The sequence below is a fragment of the Schistocerca serialis genome, chromosome 4, assembly GCF_023864345.2.
Source record: "Schistocerca serialis cubense isolate TAMUIC-IGC-003099 chromosome 4, iqSchSeri2.2, whole genome shotgun sequence".
NCBI lineage: Eukaryota > Metazoa > Arthropoda > Insecta > Orthoptera > Acrididae > Schistocerca > Schistocerca serialis.
The window spans coordinates 51,248,467-51,254,468 of record NC_064641.1 but is presented as its reverse complement, the minus strand read 5'-3'; the positions used below and the strand labels follow the sequence as shown (position 1 = coordinate 51,254,468).

The 6,002-nt window shown below is 42.4% G+C and overlaps 1 non-coding gene across 1 annotated transcript; it reads right to left on the bottom strand.

Annotated features, from left to right (window-relative positions):
- Positions 1-5,553: 5,553 nt before the first annotated feature.
- On the bottom strand, positions 5,554-5,627 carry Trnas-cga (transfer RNA serine (anticodon CGA)). The gene has a single exon. It is a non-coding gene; the product is annotated as a tRNA-Ser (tRNA).
- Positions 5,628-6,002: the final 375 nt, after the last annotated feature.

Genomic DNA, 6,002 nt, shown 5'->3' with positions numbered 1-6,002 from the left:
CCGACATATAAGTACGAAAAGATGAATAAAAACAGAACTACGTATTTTGGTTCTTCAAGTATATTAGAGCAGTAGAATACGTAACACGACATGTATTTGTGAGATACGAGCCCTCTTCTAACCAAATAAATGCTCTTCCGTTTAAAATTGACAGTTTCTTTCGATAGTTTGCAGATGACATGTCGTATTAGGACTTAAAACTCCTCATTCCTAAAGAGAACAACGATGTAAGACCCTAACCTTCTAATATGTAAATGAAAAGGGATAAAAGAAGAATATTTTCAGCAGCCTGTACATATAAACGCATTTATTTACAGAAATTAAATATAACATAGTGCCTACTGACGCTTGCAAAACAGTGATGAACTTTTTCGGAATATATCGAAAACTATGGTTCCAAAAGTCGGTGAAAATCTTTATTTCTTTAGTGTCAGGGCCAATAGCAAGACGCAAATATCTTTGACGTTAAATTGAAAGACAACTAACTAAGGAAGTGTAAATAAAAATGAGTAAGTGTGGGATTCTTATGCGTCAGTACGTGCCCTCCCCCCCCCCCCCCCCGCATGCGTGCATATAAGTATATCTCGAAGATCTGTGAATATCGATGGCGAACAACGACCACCGGCCACGCTGGAAGTCGTAGCTTGCCTGGTATACTGATCTGTATACTTTCTGGTAGAGATTAGGCAGAGTCCTTTTTGAGATTAGTTTCATTTAAACTAAAAAAAAAAGGTGTCGCGCAAAATACTTGCATAATCTAACCTTACCGGCGCGAGGAACAAGCGGCGGCCAGGTGACAATACGGAACAGTATAATTAATAATATGTATTTCTTTCTGGTAAAGGTTAAATAGGGTGCTTTTTAAAATTTGTTTTTAAAGAATCCCAAAAGAAGACGCACACAGTCTTTCAAATATTGTTCCTTCTTTGCCATTGCTGTCGGTTACAAGCGTATATTATGCGAGTTGAAACAATCGAAATGCACATGTCAAACTTCGAGATACATCGCACGCATATAAACCTAACGAATATACCTTGTAAAGTTTTCCTAGTTCCCTGAGCTGAGGAGGACACGCAGCTAAGGGTAGCGAAAACAAAAATAGCTTCATTACAAGGGAATGGCTTCCTCGCTGTGTTACCAAAATGCACGCCGTTTGCGCTTCGAAGTCCTCGCTTGCCATGGTGTAAACAACACGAAGTATTAAAAAACACACGCGCACGCGCGCGTGCAGGTTTCGTGAAAGCGTTAACCACGTGTTTCATATTTGTATCAATCAATATGAAATATAGAAAAAAAAATAAATCCTGCTGAGACACAATTATTCGATAAGTGAGACACTGAAAACCACGTAAATCATTATTTTAATACTCAGAACGGGTATGATAGTTAACAAGTCAGTCGCAGTAACCACATATGCCGGCCGGAGTGGCCGAGCGGTTAAAGGCGCTACAGTCTGGAACCGCACGACCGCTACGGTCGCAGGTTCGAATCCTGCATCGGGCATGGATGTGAGTGATGTCCTTAGGTTAGTTAGGTTTAAGTAGTTCTAAGTTCTAGGGGACTTATGACCACAGCAGTTGAGTCCCATAGTGCTCAGAGCCATTTTTGAAGTAACTACATGTGCACTGCGCACTGAAAGTCTGTTCATTGCAGTGTCGCACACTGCAAGTCGAGTTCGTTGGCTGAGCTGCGGAACGTTCCGCATTATGCCAACGAGCTCCGAGAAGAACTGAGGGCCGCGCGGGATTAGCCGAGCGGTATCAGGCGCTGCAGTCATGAGCTGTGCGGCTGGTCCCGGCGGAGATTTGAGTCCTCCCTCGGGCATGGGTGTGTGTGTGTGTGTGTTTGTCCTTAGGTTAATTTAGGTGAAGTGGTGTGTAAGCTTAGGGACTGATGAACTTAGCAGTTAAGTCCAAGGATTTCACACACACACAAACACACACACAAAAAAAAAAAAAAACTGAGGGTGCTCACGGAACCAGAAAAACTTTACAAGGTATGATGACACTTGTCTCTAAAACTATAACATTAAGAACAGATATTAAAAAATAAATGAAGCTTGAATTATTATTGAGAAGTAAACAACTTAATAAATATTGTAAAAACAATACTTACGACTTTGATTTTTAGGTGCTTTTTTTTCACAAACTCAATCTTCTCTTCTTCTCGGTCAGATAAAAACTGTCGCAGTCGTATGATAAAACACCAAAGCAGATAATCTAATTCGCCTACGAACTTGTATTTAATGGCAATGGCGGCCGACCGACGCACTACGGTGTACTACAGTCTGCGTCAAGTTTCGAAAGCTATGCGACTGTTGCAGTTTAATTCGTCGTGTGGCCACTGCGCATGCTCAGTTCTGACAGTTCAATTTTGGCGCTTGCTAGAAACCTTCGGCTTCGGCCGAAACTTCGGCATGTTTTGGCAGAAGCCGAATGTTCGGTCGGACACCACTTATAAGTTAATCACGTTGGCAGCTATTCATGATTCTAATTCTGGAATATACTGTATTAATCATCACAGTTCAGCGGGGATTAAGATGGGTCAGGGACAAAACATGGACGCATATATGCTTACACGCAAAAACTCATTCACAACGTAACCAGTTTCCAGCGAAAGTTGAGTCGTCAAGTCTAGGTTCTGCCTCACAGTGAAAAGTAATGCGAAATGGAATCGGAAACACGTGGCATGCAGCGAATTGTGACCGAGTAAGGAGCAGGTACTACCCCTTTATAAGTCATCTAACAAATTACTTATATATTACAAAAAGTCCTAACTCGAAAAATCTGAGCTAACTCCTATCCAAAATCGGCGTCTAACTGTGCACAGAAGCGGCACATCACACCCACCATATACCAGCTCAGTGCCTTGTCTGGGACTGATTCACCGAAAAACTCGGCAGGACCGAATTGTCGAATCAAAATTTTCCATCAGTTCAATGTCCAAAATTTGAACAAATACATGCCTCACGTGCATGTGCCTGAAAGAAAATCCCCACAGATCACATTCGCCTGAGTGGCGCCCCCAACCAAGTTTGAAAGTTCAGCTCAACTACCGTTCTGAGTCCTCTGCTGCAAAGCTGAAGCAAGCATGTCCATCTGAATTCACCTAGTTGCATGTGTTTGCAATTATATCCACATTCATTCAGTCCAGCGATCTTATATGCTAATATAATATGATTACAAGTACATGGTCAGCTGAATATCATAAGTAATGAAAATTAAAATAAAACACTCAGTTTCGGTTCCCAATGTGATATAAGAAGGTACAGGGAGAGAGACCACACTCAGCAGAACTTGCTGAAACCACGAAATTATTTTAAAGGTGGGCTGACTGATTCCTTTCATTACTTTCGACTAACTTAGAATAATAAAATAACTGTTAATACAATGTGATGAAATGGTCAAGTGATTGTTTTTTTCGTATTTGTCGTTTTCCTAGCTCCATCTAATTCTTAGTGCTGAGGCCACAGTAGGGAACCCTATATTCTTGTGAACAGCATGAACATTTCCTTAATTACCCTCTATATCATGCAAATGCTATCAAAACTTGTAAGTTTTCTCAAGTAATAATATAATTTTTCAACATTATTTACAAAAACACGGGAGATTCTAAAAAAATATCAAGACCTGCCCTATTCAGGCCACTCACGCAACTCACAGTTCACACATGACATTCTCCAATTTTTCTGAAGCACAAACGCAAGTGAGATGTTAAAATACCACAGACAAATGGAAATTAGGTATGCACACACACAGAGTAACTACAAAACAAATCATATTTCAAAATATAAAAGTGTCTCACTGTTATCAGGAACAAAGGTGTCACAAAACGGTGTCACTTAACGAAGATGAAACACAGTAACGCTAATAACTAGGTACATGAAACATGGCCCTTGCTCATACGACATATGATATGAATAAATGTTCTTTCCTATAAATACAATATATATTACAAAATATGTTCTTCATTTGGACGATTAAATAGAACTATTTACAAGTGTAATCACCACGACCTGCGAAGAAAAGATAAAACGAAGAAACGTTACGCATTCACACATGAGGTACTACACAATGTCCGATCTAAAAACTACACTTCATTCTTTCAGAACACGCAAACACGGATTTGGTTGGGAAGCGATAACAAGGTTTGACCAGGCGTGAGTGTTTCTCTCTGTGCGATCGAACCTTGAACAAGGACACGATGATAGGAGTAATGATGGGAGAGCGTCTCAAAGTTGTGTCCCTTACACAATCCTTTCAAGAAGCACCTCACGCCAAGGCCACCCAAAGCTTTAGACATGCAATGTCAATAAATCCGCTGTTGTTTGTTGTTCACAAGTCCGATTCTGCAGCCCGCAGTGGGCCATTCCCTATCGTTTCTAAGAAATTTCTTTGGTGAGGGGCTCCTAACCGCTACTAATTTTTGTATCATGTCCATGGTTTCTACTAGCAAAACTATGTGTTAATTAGACTATCATCAAGATTGCCCATAAAGCAAAAGTCATTAATGTCCAGTTGTGCTGAACCATTTTCTCCCTTCTTTACTGAATAGAGGACATGTGGCGAAAATGCCAACAGTAAATTAATTCCTGTCTCGCATTACAGTCTTTGAATTACTCAGTGGGTACAATAGAATCTCATTACAGTCAGTACTCTCTGGCCCACTCACAGTATACCCCGTGCCAGCGCACAGGATAGTGAGAATGGTTATGTTGTCGCATGTCCTAGTAAAATTCATTCAATCTTCATTCTTCACGTGGTTTACTGTTGTCGAGCTGGCTGCTTTGGCAGACAACACCCAGCGCAGAACGGCGCTCTGGTGGCGCTACCACATCTCTATCCGTTTATCTTGGCTTATGGACCTCATGTAGCAACAAAATTCATTGTCCAGGAAACATCCACGTTAGTTCACATGTCACAGCTCACGATTCACAACAAACGGAAAAAAGTCATCCTGTATTAACTCACTACACTGACGCGATAAAAGGCATGGGCTGCCTGCTAATATCCTGTCGGACCTCCTTTCGCCCGGAGTAGCGCAGCAGCTCGACGTGGGATGGGCTCAACAAGTAGCTGGAAGTCTCCAGCAGCTGTCCGTAATTGCGGAATTGTTGCCGGTGCAGGATTTTGTGCACGAACTAACCTCTCGATTACGTCTCGTAAATGTTCAACGGGATTAATGTTTGGCAACCTGGGTAGCCAGATCATTCGCTCGAATTGTCCAGAATGTTCTTCAAACCAATTGCGAACAATTGTGGCCCGGTGACGTGGCGCTTTGTCACTCATAAACATTCCATCTTTTTTAGGAACATTAAGTCCATGAATGGCTACAAATTGTCTCCGAGTAGCTGAACATAACCATTTCCAGTGAATGATCTGTTCAGTTGAACCAGACGACCTAGTTCATTCTATGTAAACTCAGCCTACACCATTATGGAGCCTCCATCAGCTTGCACACTGCCTTGTTAACAACTTGGTTCTTCAGAATGAGATTTTCACTCTGCAGCGGAGTGTGCGCTGATATGAAACTTCCTGGCAGATTAAAACTGTGTGCACCGACCGAGACTCGAACTCGGGACCTTTGCCTTTCGCGGGCAAGTGCTCTACCATCTGAGCTATCGAAGCACGACTCACGCCCGGTACTCACAGCTTTACTTCTGCCAGTATCTCGTCTCCTACCCTCCAAAGGTTCGCAGGAGAGCTTCTGTAAAGTTTGGAAGGTAGGAGGTACTGGCAGAAGTAAAGCTGTGAGGACGGGGCGTGAGTCGTGCTTGGGTAGCTCAGTTGGCAGAGCACTTGCCCGCGAAAGCCAAAGGTCCCGAGTTCGAGTCTCGGTCGGGCACACAGTTTAAATCTGCCAGGAAGTTTCAACTTGGTTCTTGACAATCTAACCCTACCATCAGCGTTCAACAACAGAAATCGTGACTCAGCTGACCAGGCCATGGGTTTACAGTCGTCTAGCGTCCAACCGCTATGGTCACGAGCGCAGGAGAGGCGCTG